This window comes from Schistocerca serialis, chromosome 11, assembly GCF_023864345.2.
Source record: "Schistocerca serialis cubense isolate TAMUIC-IGC-003099 chromosome 11, iqSchSeri2.2, whole genome shotgun sequence".
Classification (NCBI taxonomy): domain Eukaryota; kingdom Metazoa; phylum Arthropoda; class Insecta; order Orthoptera; family Acrididae; genus Schistocerca; species Schistocerca serialis.
Window position 1 is genome coordinate 150,089,784 of NC_064648.1, and position 14,930 is coordinate 150,104,713.

Consider the following 14,930-nt stretch of genomic DNA (forward strand, 5'->3'; position numbering starts at 1 on the left):
AGCGAGTTGCGGAGTGAGGTGACGAACTGATAATTTCTACTGCTGCTGCTGCGCGGACAAGCTTCTTTGACACGCCCACATCGTTAGGAAGGTAAGGACGACTTCTTTTAATTCGTGCGCATGTTTTCAATTTATCTTATTGCGTAGCGATGGTTGTTTTGCGTTCTCAGTCGAGTCCGGTATAGATAAACTAAAGCATTTTCTGTTATGCTCTCAAAATGTTCGCGAATTTCGTATTGAGAATGTTGCCTGTATTAGCAGGCCCACCGTTGTTCCCGTAAATTCTGGCGCTTCACAGATTGTAGCCACGTCTTTGAAAATTACTGGGTGGTTGCGAATAGGATGCCGCTAGGACGATTCCACTTTCTTAAAACGTAGGGAACGACATAATTATAGTACTGCACACGTAAACATGTGGTACGATAAGAGCATGCCGTCCTTATTACTCGGGAATACCGATACAGCATAGCGCGACATAATACTTATTTTTTAGTCGAACAAACTGTTTTCCTTCTATAAATTTCCTTTACTTCACATCTATGGTCGCAGCCGGCCACGGTGGCCAAGCGGTTCTAGGCGCTTCAGTCCGGAACCGCGCAACCACTACGATCGCAGGTTCGAATCCTGCCTCGGGCATGGATGTGCGTGATGTCCTTAGGTTAGTTAGGTTTAAGTAGTTCTGAGTTCTAGGGGACTGATGACCTCAGATGTTAAGTTCCATAGTGCTCAGAGCCATCTATGGTCGCAAATTTTTTTGTCGTCAGATTACGAGTTTCGATCTATAGTTATCCTCTTCAGATCTGTTTTATAAAAACATATCCTAATATACTGGTGCCATGTTTTTATAAAACAGATCTGGAGAGGTCATTACAGACCGAAACCGGTAGTCTCATGAGAAAAATAAATTTGTGACCATAGACCTGAAGTAAAGGTCACCATTCAATTCGTGGCGCCGGCCGGTGTGGCCGTGCGGTTCTAGGCGCTACAGTCTGGAACCGCGCAACCACTGCGGTCGCAGGTTCGAATCCTGCCTCGGGCCTGGATGTGTGTGCTGTCCTTACGTTAGTTTGGTTTAATTACGAGGGCTATCCACAAAGTACATTACGTTTTGGAATTAAAACTAAATAAAGTATTGGAAATTTTTTTTATTATATACAGATGAAAGCCACACTTAAATACTACTTTTCTACATAGTTGCCATTTAAATTAAGGCACTTATCGTAGCGATGGACGAGCTTGGAAATTCCTTCGTCGTAATATTCGGCCGCCTGCGCCTTCAACCACGTGGTTAGCTCTTCCTGAAGCTGTGCGTCGTCATCAAAACGCTGCATAGCCAACCACTTCTTCATTGCTGGAAATAAGTGGGAGTCGCTCGGTGCCAGGTCGGGACTGTACTGCGGATGAGGAAACAACTCCCACTTAATAGATTCGAGAACTTCACGAGTGGCGTTTGCCTTGTGGGCCCGGGCGTTGTCGTGAATCGGCAAGATCTTTAGCCCAACGTTCCCCTGCGCTTGTTTTGTATTGCTCTTCTGAGGTTGTGCAGAGTTTGGCAATACCTTTGAGAGTCTATTGTAGTGCCTCTTTCCAGGAAATCCACAAAAATCGTATTTCTACCGGGTTACTGATTAACCACGTGGTTGAGGCCCAGGCGGCCGAATTTTACGACGAAGGAATTTCCAAGCTCGTCCATCGCTACGATAAGTGCCTTAATTTAAATGGCAACTATGTAGAAAAGTAAAGTGTGGCTTTCATCTGTATATAATAAAAAAATTTCCAATACTTTATTTATTTTTAATTCCAAAACGTAATGTACTTTGTGGATAGCCCTCGTAGTTCTAAGTTCTAGGCGACTGATGACCTCAGAAGTTAAGTCGCATAGTGCTCAGACCCATTTGAACCACTTTTTGAATTCGTGGAAATGTCGCAGCTTGTTTTCCTTTATTTTCAGTAGACGGGGTGTCAGGACAAAACTTGAATAACTGCTGAACGGAATAATTCGTTTGTGTAAAACTTACCACAGTCTGTTATACCTATCACACGAGATTGTCAGAATGAGACATTTTTTGAGACGCCCTCAACGCGCCATTGCGGCAGTTCGGCATATTTTAGCAGGACTCAAGTTTACGATAACCACCAGCTTCATAAAGATTTAGTCCAACACGACGTATGCCCAGCTTTTAGCACCTGGTACTGTATCACCAAATCGCGGCGTGTGACGTCACGCAAATGTACAGCAAAGCACTTTAGAATTAAATGTTGATAGTATTAATAATTGTTTTTTAGAATAAAAGTTTGGTAATATCCGAAATCCGTTGCGAGCGTGCGTCTCTCGTGGCACCAGAGATCGATTAGTTTTCGACTTTGTTTACATCATTGAATCAGGACATTAATCGGCAGTGATGTAATTGCAAGCATTCTATCTGCGGGAGACACAAGCGCTGCCCTCTAGCCTGCATTCTTTTTCTTTCCTTTATATTGTGGTGTGTCTATTATGGCGTGAAAGAACTTTACTTTGAGAAAACACTATCTATATCTTTCCAAATACCTACCTCCCTGTGTTACCGCACATTACGTGTCACTAGAGATGGGCAAACTGAAACACGTAACTGTTTCGAAACAAATGAAACAGTACAATGTAATGTTTCGATACGCTGTTTCGGATCAGTGAAACAGTTTTGTGTTTTGTAATAGTACTGGAGGCGGGAACAAACTGCAGAAACAACGGATACGCTGCTGGGATTCCCAAATTTCGTTAGTATGGATAATATATACCCGGCCCGCTAATATTCATGCACACATTGTGGAGAATAGGCACATTGACTATAGACTCACGAATAAAGCCACATAATTCGAAAAAATAACGAAATATAAGAGAAAAAAATTTTTGTCCCTCAAGGTGTTTCAAATCATTAGTATAAATCCACCATGCTTCCCAGCTCTTCCCGTTCACCATTATATTATCAATGATCCGTCAATCACATTGCTTGAAAGTACATTCAATTTACGTATATGTCTAAAAACTGCCACACTACGCCTTTTCTAATTCAAAATGTTGTAGGTTTACTTGAGTTTTTTTAATGTGATTACTGTGCGTGAACAGAGAAGCATATTTTATAGGAGATGTGTAATTTAACTGAATGTTTTTCACACTTTTATTATTTTGAATGCGAATAGTGTGCTTTATTTTATTGTTTGTTAGTGTTTATAAAGCATATATTACGCCATTTCGGAATAGAGCAGTCAATTAGAAGCGAAACTTTATTTTCGGAAATCTTAAGCATCATGCTGTTGTGTGTCAAAAAGATTTCGACACTCTTGAAATAGTTCGATGAAGTAGTATGTTAAACGTATTTCCGTATCTGTGCCGTGCCCGAATCTCGTCCGAGACAAAGTGAAATGAAGCATCACTGTTTCGATACAGTTAGTCCGTCCAAGCACAAGTGGACTGAAACAGCGTTATTTTGAAACAGCGATACAGTTTCTGTGTCTGGCTCGAGATCGAATCTGGTCCGGTTATCCGACACAGTGCGGAATGAAACACCACTGTTTCGAAACAGTGACACATAGCAGTTTCGAAACAGTGAAACAGTTCCACGTATCGATACACTGTATCGAAACATAGAAACAGTGGCCAAGTCTACGTGTCACTGTTCCCATTTGTTGTGAGAATGCAGCACACGCAACGTGTCTAGTTGCTTTCAACGCTCAGAGTGAAAGCCAAGCAGTCTTCAATACGTATCCCCTGTGCAGAAAACAGCACCGAGGTCGCAGATCTGTGGTTTTGAGACTAATAAAATGCTAGCGAGGGACTTTTACTACATGGCAGAGTCTGTTACTTTTTTGGGGTGCCAGTCGTGTTTATTCTAGCAGAACACGGGAAACTGTGAATTACAATCTTTTCCACCGTCTGTTTAACAATTCACACGTAACTGATTATTTAACAAGCCCTCTCTGCTAACACCGGTCATTGATCAGAGATTTACTTATTCTTTTCACTGTTCAAATGGCTCTGAGCACTATGGGACTTAACTGCTGTGGTCATCAGTCCCCTAGAACTTAGAACTACTTGAACCTAACTAACCTAAGGACATCACACACATCCATGCCCGAGGCAAGATTCGAACTTGCGACCGTAGCGGTCGCGCGGCTCCAGACTGTAGCGCCTAGAACCGCTCGGCCACTCCGGCCGGCTTTTCACTGTTCTGGAGTTAACATTTCCCTATACAATCCAGCCATTGTTGATCACACCAGACAATGTATCCGTCCGTGCCTTATGACTGCTCTTTTCGGAGTGATTAAGCACCACACCCGCACTCCAGTTCGCTTGTTCGCGCGTTTCAGTGACCCGAAGTGCTTCGTCTCTATTTTTGTTTAACTTTTGTTCTTAGTTTTGCTCATTGTTATGAATTTTGAAATAAGCGGCGATACCCTGCTAGTTAGATATGCTTTTATTTTAGTGTCAAGGAACTTTAATGCACAGTTTTCATAATATTAATAATAAATAAGTTAGCGTTTTGGCACGCCGTCTCCGAACAGAGCAGCCAGTCACAGTGGCAGACAACAGCTCGGGCGGTCTTCCCCACTAACGGGGTAGCAGTCGTTATCACCTGCTACTGGTACCTAACGTTACTGATTACTAGACATGTTGTTGTTGTTGTTGTTGTTGTCTTCAGTCCTGAGACTGGTTTGATGCAGCTCTCCATGCCGTACAGTAGGCGCAACAACAACGGAGGGGTATCTGTTGAGAGGCCAGACAAACGTGTGGTTCCTGAAGAGGGGCAGCAGCTTTTTCAGTAGTTGCAGGGGCAACAGTCTGGATGATTGACTGATCTGGCCTTGCAACACTAACCAAAACGGCCTTGCTGTGCTGGTACTGCGAACGGCTGAAAGCAAGGGGAAACTACAGCCGTAATTTTTCCCGAGGGCATGCAGCTTTACTGATTACTAGACATGGGCAAACTGAAACACGCAACTGTTTCGAAACAAATGAGACAGTACAATATAATGTTTCGAAACGGTTTCGAAACAGTGAAACAGTTCGTGTTTCGTAATTGTATAGGCCCACACATTATATCATATTGAGTGTCTACTGTACAAATATTGCCACATAAACACAAATAAGGTGAGAGAGCGCCAATCATATCGCTGAAAGTATGAAAATTTCACTTAGGTGTCTTGGCAGTCTCGTATTTGCTACAGCAAATGCGCTGTTTTCGTGTCATGTGACTTTCATATTTTCAATTGGCTGGTGTCAGAGTTTGTATGTTTGACGTAACAGATTTTGCCAAACTCGTTTCCCTGTATTCTAGTGCCTAATTTTGATAGATTTCATGAGTGATGATCTGTATGTCCTCTTCAAAAGGCATATCATAGAATATAATTTATTGAGATAGCATTCTGGGAAGCGAGGCACTGAATTTACACTTATGAGTGTGCCACTCACACTTTTCTTACTCACAGTTAAATTTTCCATTGTTTGCGGTCTGTTTCCTTGAAGTATAAAATCCAAACTAAAGTTAAAAACAATTCATACAGTGTAATGCCTTTGTGAGACCTATATCATGGCAGATCTGGCTCTACGCTACTTACAATTCTTGTTAAGGAAGTTTGTTTGAAGTACAGGTATATCAAGATCCCTCAAGTACTCACAACAAGCAGATATATTATCATTTTATTACAAACTTCCCCAGGAAACCAGAGATAAAGTTAAGTTGCTGTCGAAATGCAATTTTTATCACAGCATCTGAAAGCCAAATCCAAAAGTTTCTAAGTACTGTTGTTGGTTTGCCTGAGAATTATCTATGATACACAAGTTAGATGCCTATAGTGTGTAATAACCAAACATAGCACATTTACAACAGACAAACATATACATACATAAATCAGATAATTATTCTCGAACACATAAATAAATGAATGTACTCAAAAAAAAATTAAACTCACTGAATGGTGAGCAAATACGGAGGTGTCTTCTGCGTGCAACAAATCTGAGAAAAATGATCTCATAAGGTAGCTACATCTAAGATTTAGTGGGCTAAACAAAATCCAGTCAAATACAAATTCAGTGCATATTTGCCAGAGAACAAAATCATCTGAAATTTTACTGTTTCATTTCTGTATAGATCTACTGTATCTGTTCTAAGTTCTAGTTTAGAAATATCATTTTTGATACTTTTTAGCTTGAAAGCTGTTATTGTTTGCCCGTGCTTTTAAAATATGCGCTCACATGGAACAGAGGTGGCCATAACACAAAGACGCCGTTTCATTGTTTCAAACAGCGTAGGAAACAACACACAATTTTCTTTCCACCACAGCAATGGATCTTGTGATTCGTGTATCAGTGGCGTCTTCATACATTTATCAAGCTTGACTGTAGTTGCAGAAAGTGTATGTTATAAGAGATGTGTAATTTAACTGAATGTTTTTCACATTTTTATTATTTTGAATGCGAATAATGAGCGTTATTTTATTGATTGTTGGTGTTTATAAAGGAGATATTACGCCATTTCGGAATAGGACAGTCAATTAGAAATGAAGCTTTATTTTCGGAAGCCTTAAGCTTCGTGAAACCAGATGGCATTTATAAAAGTCGAGGGGCATGAAAGAGAAGCAGCGGTTGGGAAGGGAATGAGACAGGGTTGTAGCCTTTTCCCGATGTTATTCAATCTGTATATTGAGCAAGCAGTAAAAGAAACAAAAGAAAAATTCGAAGTAGGTATTAAAACCATGGAGAAGAAATAAAAACTTTAAGGTTAGCCGATGACATTGTAATTCTGTTAAAGACAGCAAAGGACTTGGAAGAGCATTTGAACGGAATGGACAGTGTCTTGAAACGAGGATATAAGATGAACATCAACAAAAGCAAAACGACGATAATGGAATGTAGTCGAATTAAGTTGGATGATGCTGAGGAAATTAGATTAGGAAATTAGACACTTAAAGTAGTAAAGGAGTTTTGCTATTTGGGGAGCAAAATAACTGATGATGGTCGAAGTAGAGAGGATATAAAATGTAGACTGGCAACGGCAAGGAAAGCGTTTGTGAAGAAGAGAAATTTGTTAACATCGAGTATAGATTTAAGTGTCAGGAAGTCGTTTCTGAAAGTATTTGTATGGAGTGTAGCCATGTATGGAAGTGTAACATGGACGATAAATAGTTTGGACTAGAAGAGAATAGAAGCTTTCGAAATGTGGTGCTACAGAAGAATGCTGAAGATTAGATGGGTAGATCACATAACTAATGAGGAGGTATTGAATAGAATTGGGGAGAAGAGCAGTTTGTGGCACAACTTGACAAGAAGAAGGTACCAGTTGGTAGGACATGTTCTAAGGCATCAAGGGATTACAGATTTAGCATTGGAGGGCAGCGTGGAGGGTAAAAATCGAAGAGGGAGACCAAGAGATGAATGCACAAAGCAGATTCTGAAGGATGTAGGTTGCAGTAAGTACTGCGAGATGAAGAAGCTTGCACAGGATAGAGTAGCATGGAGAGCTGCATCAAACCAGTCTCAGGACTGAAGACGACAACAACAACAAACCGTGCCCGAATCTCGTCCGAGACAAGAGCGGAATGAAACGTCACTGTTTCGACACAATTAGTCCGTTCCAAGCACAAGTGGACTGAATCAGCGTTATTTTGAAACAGCGATACAGTTTCTGTGTCTGGCTCGAGATCGAATCTGGTCCCGGTATCCGACACAGAGCGGTATGAAACACCACTGTTTCGAAACAGTGAAACATAGCCGTTTCGAAACACTGAGACAGTTCCACGTATCGATACACTGTATCGAAACATAGAAACAATGTCCAAGTCTACTGATTACGTCAGCTGGTAAATGCTGCGATCTGAACTGCTCCGAGGACGGGGACCACTCTCGTAATGAAATGATAAACAAGTTAGAATGAGGTTTTGATTTGGACGAAATTAATAAGAAAGACTTATACACTACTGGCCATTAAAATTGCTACACCACGAAAATGACGTGCTACATACGCGAAATTTAACCGACAGGAAGAAGATGCTGTGATATGCAAATGATTAGCTTTCCACAGCTTCCACACAAGGTTGGCGCCGGTGGCGACACCTACAACGTGCTGACATGAGGAAAGTTTCCAACCGATTTCTCATACACAAACAGCAGTTGACCGGCGTTGCCTGGTGAAACGTTGTTGTGATGCCTCGTGTAAGGAGGAGAAATACATAGCATCACGTTTCCTACTTTGATAAAGGGCGGATTGTAGCCTATCGCGATTGCGGTTTATCGTAGCGCGACGTTGCTGCTCGTGTTGGTCGAGATCCAATGACTGTTAGCAGAATATGGAATTGGTGGGTTCAGGAGGGTAATACGGAACACCGTGCTGGATCCCAATGGCTTCGTGTCACTAGCAGTCGAGATGACAGGCATCTTATCCGCATGGCTGTAACGGATAGTGCAGCCACGTCACGATCGCTGAGTCAACAGATGGGGACGTTTGCAAGACAACAACCATCTGCACGAACAGTTCGATGACGTTTGCAGCAGCACGGATTATCAGCTCGGAGACAGTGGCTGCGGTTACCCTTGACGCTGCATCACAGACAGGAGCGCCTGCGATGGTGTACTCGACGACGAACCTGGGAGCACGAATGGTGAAACGTCATTTTTTCGGATGAATCCAGGTTCTGTTTACAGCATCATGATGGTCGCATCCGCGTTTGGCGACATCGCGGTGAACGCACATTGCAAGCGTGTATTCGTCATCGCCATACTGGTGTATCACCCCTCGTGATGGTATGGGGTGCCATCGGTTACACGTGTCGGTCACCTCTTGTTCGCATTGAAGACACTTTGAACAGTGGACGTTACATTTCAGATGTGTTACGACCCGCGGCTCGGTACCCTTCATTCGATCGCTGCAAAACCCTACATTTGAGCAGGATAATACACGACCGCATGTTGCAGGTCCTGTACGGGCCTTTCTGGATACAGAAAATGTTCGACTGCTGCCCTGGCCAGCACATTCTCCAGATGTCTCATCAATTGAAAACGTCTGGTCAATGGTGGCCGAGCAACTGGCTCGTCTCAATATGCCAGTCACTACTCATGATGAACTGTGGTATCGTGTTGAAGCTGCATGGGCAGCTGTACCTGTACACGCCATCCGAGCTCGATGGCTACGCATATCAAGGCCGTTATTACGGCCAGAGGTGGTTGTTCTGGGTACTGATTTCTCGGGATCTATGCAGCCAAATTGCGTGAAAATGTAATCACATGGCATTTCTAGTATAATATATTTGTCCAATGAATACCCGTTTATCATCTGCATTTCTTCTTGATGTAGCAATTATAATGGCCAGTAGTGTATGTTGTCGCAGTAACTACGTGAAATAACGAGAAGAGAGGCAGTTCATTATTAAGCTGCGATGTCGGACTGTGAGATGCGGAAGAATTAAAAGAAAGACATTCCCGAGTAGTTCCCTTAGGAGGTTTTGTAGCGGAGATAACACGCGAATCAGAGAATGGTGCTTTTTTATTTACGTAAAAACAGAATGATTTAGTGAAAAAGACGGGTGTGGCTTTGCATGCTTTATTTTTAAATCTCAGCGGACAGCTCGACATAGGATTTCACTCGGAACAAGTCCCGCCCATTCACCCCCCCCTCCGCGCCTATCCATAGTGTAAGGCCCTCCCTAAACGGCCGCCAGTTCCGCAAACTGGAAGCTACAACAAAGTTGTTATCGTCACAGTCCAACACGTTACACTGTGATGAAATTCAGTAATGATAAGAAATTTAACTTTTTCTGGATAGTAATATAATATGAATGTGCATTATTAAATAAATAAAAATATTTATAGAGAATTGAAAGCCTCGCCAGCAACAGAAAACAAAAAATAACGTGATGTTATTTGAGGGAATTAAGGACAAATTTTCATTAACAAATTCACTTATTATAATACGTTTATTTGAGGGAAACAGCAGAGCAAACATATAGTGCGAAAACAATGGTCTTGAATCTGTCATGTCGGTAGTAAAGCCACGGATGCAGTCGACTAACTCTGTTGTCTAAAATCAACGTTATATAGAAATAAGTCAAAGTCGTTTTGTTTATGTAGGCCCTCATAGTAGCTCACGAAAATTAAAGAATATAAGAATGCCATGAAGTTGAAATGCTTAATGAAAGCAGTAAGATATTTATTTGCTCATATGAGATACTTCGTTAGTATTTGCATGGGTAATGGGTGAATTTTTACTTATAAATTCTTCCAATGCCATACCTGCGCATTATAAACGAGGTTATAGAATTGTGGCTGTTTGTTTGTGATTAGTGACCTATATGCTGTTTCAAACGTCTCAGGAAAATAATCTGTCGTTATTCTTCGTCCTGTCTGTTTTGCCGGCCGGAGTGGCCGAGCGGTTCTAGGGGCTACAGTCTGGAACGGCGCGAACGCTACGGTCGCAAGTTCGAATCCTGCCTCGGGCATGGATATGTGTGATGTCCTTAGGTTAGTTAGGTTTATGTAGTTCTAAGTTCTAGGGGACTGATGACCTCAGAAGAAGTCCCATAGTGCTCAGAGCCATTTGAACCGGTCTGTTTTAACCAAAAGATTTATTAATTTCGTAAATGTCATTCAAACCATTTTTAAAAAATAATAATGATGATGTTTATGTTTGTCACAGAGCAGTTATGGAGGAAATAAATGCTGCAGTGTTTCACGGCTGTAAAACGTCCTTCATGCGATGCTAGTTCTAAAACTTTTCAGCAAAACTATTCAGTGAATAACACGCAAAAACAGCTTGGATCTATCTAGCAAGAACAAAGTCATTGTGATGCCCTTTGGAAGTATAGTGGACATTTGTGCTTGTTTCACACATACTGTCTGAGTTGTGAAACTTTAGTATCAAGTATACTGTGGTTCCTCTTTCTCCAAGCAAATTGTTCTTTGAGGGTAGGTTTTTCGTGTTTCAGCTTTGGGTGCTTTTTCTCATATAGAAGTATGTTTCTTCATAGGCTATTCATCTCAACACTGAGTTCTCGTATTTAAAGAATTCATTGCTAAATTGTTTTCTCTTATGTCTGCTGTGGAAGTACCTGGCTCAGATGCAGCCAATTGTGCACGTTTTTTGTAACGTGACGTTTAACTATCTGGCAAAATTTAAGCCTATAGTCTATTCACCGAGAGCTGGGATGAAACATAAGCCGTGTCACGTGAGTAGCGTGACCAGACGTCCGGATTAATCCGGATATGTCCTCCATTTTAGCTCTTTGTTTGGAGTCCGGGCGGATTTTTGCAGTGTCCGGCTTTTTCGCAAAGTTGAGCGTAATACAGTTAACTTTCAAAATTCGTCCCGTCCTATTGTTTTCTTAAATGCTATACCTATTGGCACAGCCATCGTGATAAACAAGCACGAAGGTGGTATTAGCAGGTGGCACTAGGATTGTCGATGTTAACGTTGATCGCATGCAAATATCGATTATTAAAATTTTTCGTTACGTATCTTCGCTTTGTATTGGCTTGTCTTCCTGTAGTGCACGTGTGATTTGTGAGTGTAATTTTGAACCGAGTGCGTTACGTAAAATACACTCCTGGAAATGGAAAAAAGAACACATTGACACCGGTGTGTCAGACCCACCATACTTGCACCGGACACTGCGAGAGGGCTGTACAAGCAATGATCACACGCACGGCACAGCGGACACACCAGGAACCGCGGTGTTGGCCGTCGAATGGCGCTAGCTGCGCAGCATTTGTGCACCGCCGCCGTCAGTGTCAGCCAGTTTTCCGTGGCATACGGATCTCCATCGCAGTCTTTAACACTGGTAGCATGCCGCGACAGCGTGGACGTGAACCGTATGTGCAGTTGACGGACTTTGAGCGAGGGCGTACAGTGGGCATGCGGGAGGCCGGGTGGACGTACCGCCGAATTGCTCAACACGTGGGGCGTGAGGTCTCCACAGTACATCGATGTTGTCGCCAGTGGTCGGCGGAAGGTGCACGTGCCCGTCGACCTGGGACCGGACCGCAGCGACGCACGGATGCACGCCAAGACCGTAGGATCCTACGCAGTGCCGTAGGGGACCGCACCGCCACTTCCCAGCAAATTAGGGACACTGTTGCTCCTGGGGTATCGGCGAGGACCATTCGCAACCGTCTCCATGAAGCTGGGCTACGGTCCCGCACACCGTTAGGCCGTCTTCCGTTCACGCCCCAACATTGTGCAGCCCGCCTCCAGTGGTGTCGCGACAGGCGTGAATGGAGGGACGAATGGAGACGTGTCGTCTTCAGCGATGAGAGTCGCTTCTGCCTTGGTGCCAATGATGGTCGTATGCGTGTTTGGCGCCGTGCAGGTGAGCGCCACAATCAGGACTGCATACGACCGAGGCACACAGGGCCAACACCCGGCATCATGGTGTGGGGAGCGATCTCCTACACTGGCCGTACACCACTGGTGATCGTCGAGGGGTCACTGAATAGTGCACGGTACATCCAAACCGTCATCGAACCCATCGTTCTACCATTCCTAGACCGGCAAGGGAACTTGCTGTTCCAACAGGACAATGCACGTCCGCATGTATCCCGTGCCACCCAACGTGCTCTAGAAGGTGTAAGTCAACTACCCTGGCCAGCAAGATCTCCGGATCTGTCCCCCATTGAGCATGTTTGGGACTGGATGAAGCGTCGTCTCACGCGGTCTGCACGTCCAGCACGAACGCTGGTCCAACTGAGGCGCCAGGTGGAAATGGCATGGCAAGCCGTTCCACAGGACTACATCCAGCATCTCTACGATCGTCTCCATGGGAGAATAGCAGCCTGCACTGCTGCGAAAGGTGGATATACACTGTACTAGTGCCGACATTGTGCATGCTCTGTTGCCTGTGTCTATGTGCCTGTGGTTCTGTCAGTGTGATCATGTGATGTATCTGACCCCAGGAATGTGTCAATAAAGTTTCCCCTTCCTGGGACAATGAATTCACGGTGTTCTTATTTCAATTTCCAGGAGTGTATTTGGCTATTCCTAAACGAAAGTGTACATTTTCTGATGTCCTTTCCTGCAAATATCCGGCTTTCAAGAAAGGGAGAAATGAATTTGAAGCGGAATGTAAGATATGTGGAGCTGGAACGTACGTATCAGTGGCCAATAAAGGTAATAAATAATTCGACAGGTTAACTGTCATGTTTTTATTTCATTGTTTCATAGTCATTCAATTTATTTGTATTCGGAAGGTTAAAGTGCAGTTTACATGTTGTCAGCTGCTGCTGTAATTGTGCGTCGAATGAAGGGAGGTGAACGGTCTTACGTTTTTCGCTTTGTAAACGATTCCGTGTTGTTGACACAGTGTGCGATTTGCAAGGGGGGGATGGGGGGGATTTCCCCCCCCTCTGCATCAGACCATCCCCTCCTCTGGTTTTAGTTTATGCATCCCTACCTGGGATGTTTATTTCCCACACACTGGAGTAAAACTTTACATATAATTTAAATTTGTGGAGCCGAAGTTTTTAATAAGTCTTACTATTAATATGTTTCAGTTTTCTATCATCAGAATAAGTACAACTTTTCACAAATGTGCCTTTACTTTTTGAATTCCCCTCATATATCTGTATCCGTATGTAGATGATTTTGTAAATAAGCTTTACTTATAATGTACTTTTAAAGATATAACAAGGGATTCTTTTCTGATAGTGCATACGCGTCAATAGTGAGTTTCGGCGTTAACATCTATTTATAAACAGCTGTTTAACCATGCGTAACACCACTGTCCAAGCTAGTAACATATATAATTCTACTAACCCACACAGACATTCCCCCCCCCCCCCCCCACACTGGTAAAAGCACAAATCGCACCCTGTGTTGACATAACAAAACAACTGACACCACACTGTCACCACAATCAATGTTTTTAATTTAAAATAAATCAATACTGCTCTGGGAAAAACCACCAGTCCGCCAGCAACAATTAACTTCTAGTTTTACCAGTAATTCCCAGCAGTCACGTGACTTGTCCAAAGCTGACGGGTGGTATCCTGATCTGCAGTTGACTCGTTTGATGTGTCCTCCTTTTTTTTCCTTTGCCCTCCTTTCTGAAGCTGTTTCTCCTCCTTTTTAGACAATTGCGTCTGGTCACCGTACACGTGAGCGACTGGGCTCTGAGCACTAGACTTGGCCACTGTTTCTGTGTTTCGATACAGTGTATCGATACGTGGAACTGTTTCAGTGTTTGGGAACGGCTGTGGTTCACTGTTTCGAAACAGTGGTGTTTCATTCCGCCTCTGTTTCGGATAACCGCACCAGATTCGATCTCGAGCCAGACACAGAAACTGTATCGTTGTTTCGAAATAAGGCTGTTTCAGTCCACCTGTGCTTGGAACGGACTGATTGTATCGAAACAGTGATGTTTCATTCCGCTCTGTGTCGAACGAGATTCGAGCTCGGCACGGATACTGAAACACAACATAACACTTCATTGAAACACTTTCAAGAGTGTCGAATTCTTTTTGACAAGCAATAGAATGAAGCTTAAGATATCCGAAAATAAAGCTTCGTTTGTAGCTGACTGTCCTATTACGAAATGGCGTAACATCTGCTATATAAACACTAACCAAACAATGAAACAACGCATACTATTCCCATTCAAAATATTAAATATGTGAAAATCATTCGATTAAATTACACTTTTTTTTATAACATACATTTCTCTGTTCAAGTACAGTAGTCATATTAAGAAACGCAAGTAAGCCTACAACATTTTGAATAAAAAAAGGCTTAGAGTGACAGTTATTAGACACATACATAAATTTGATCTAGGTATAGTTGCAAGCAATCTGTTTGACATATCACTGATAGTGTAATAGTGAACGGGAAGGGCTGGGAAGCATGGTGAATTTATAGTAACGGTTCGAAACACCTTGAAAGACAAAATTTTTTTCTGTTATATCTTGTTGTTTATTC

At 42.8% G+C, this 14,930-nt stretch overlaps 1 protein-coding gene across 1 annotated transcript in view; it reads left to right on the top strand.

Moving 5' to 3' along the window:
* Positions 1-14,930, top strand: part of LOC126427219 (ankyrin repeat and protein kinase domain-containing protein 1-like) — a 106,903-nt gene continuing 91,973 nt past the window's right edge. The window contains exon 1 of the mRNA XM_050089459.1: positions 1-91. The gene's annotated coding sequence lies outside the window, so the exon portion shown is untranslated. The remainder of the gene's footprint in view (positions 92-14,930) is intronic.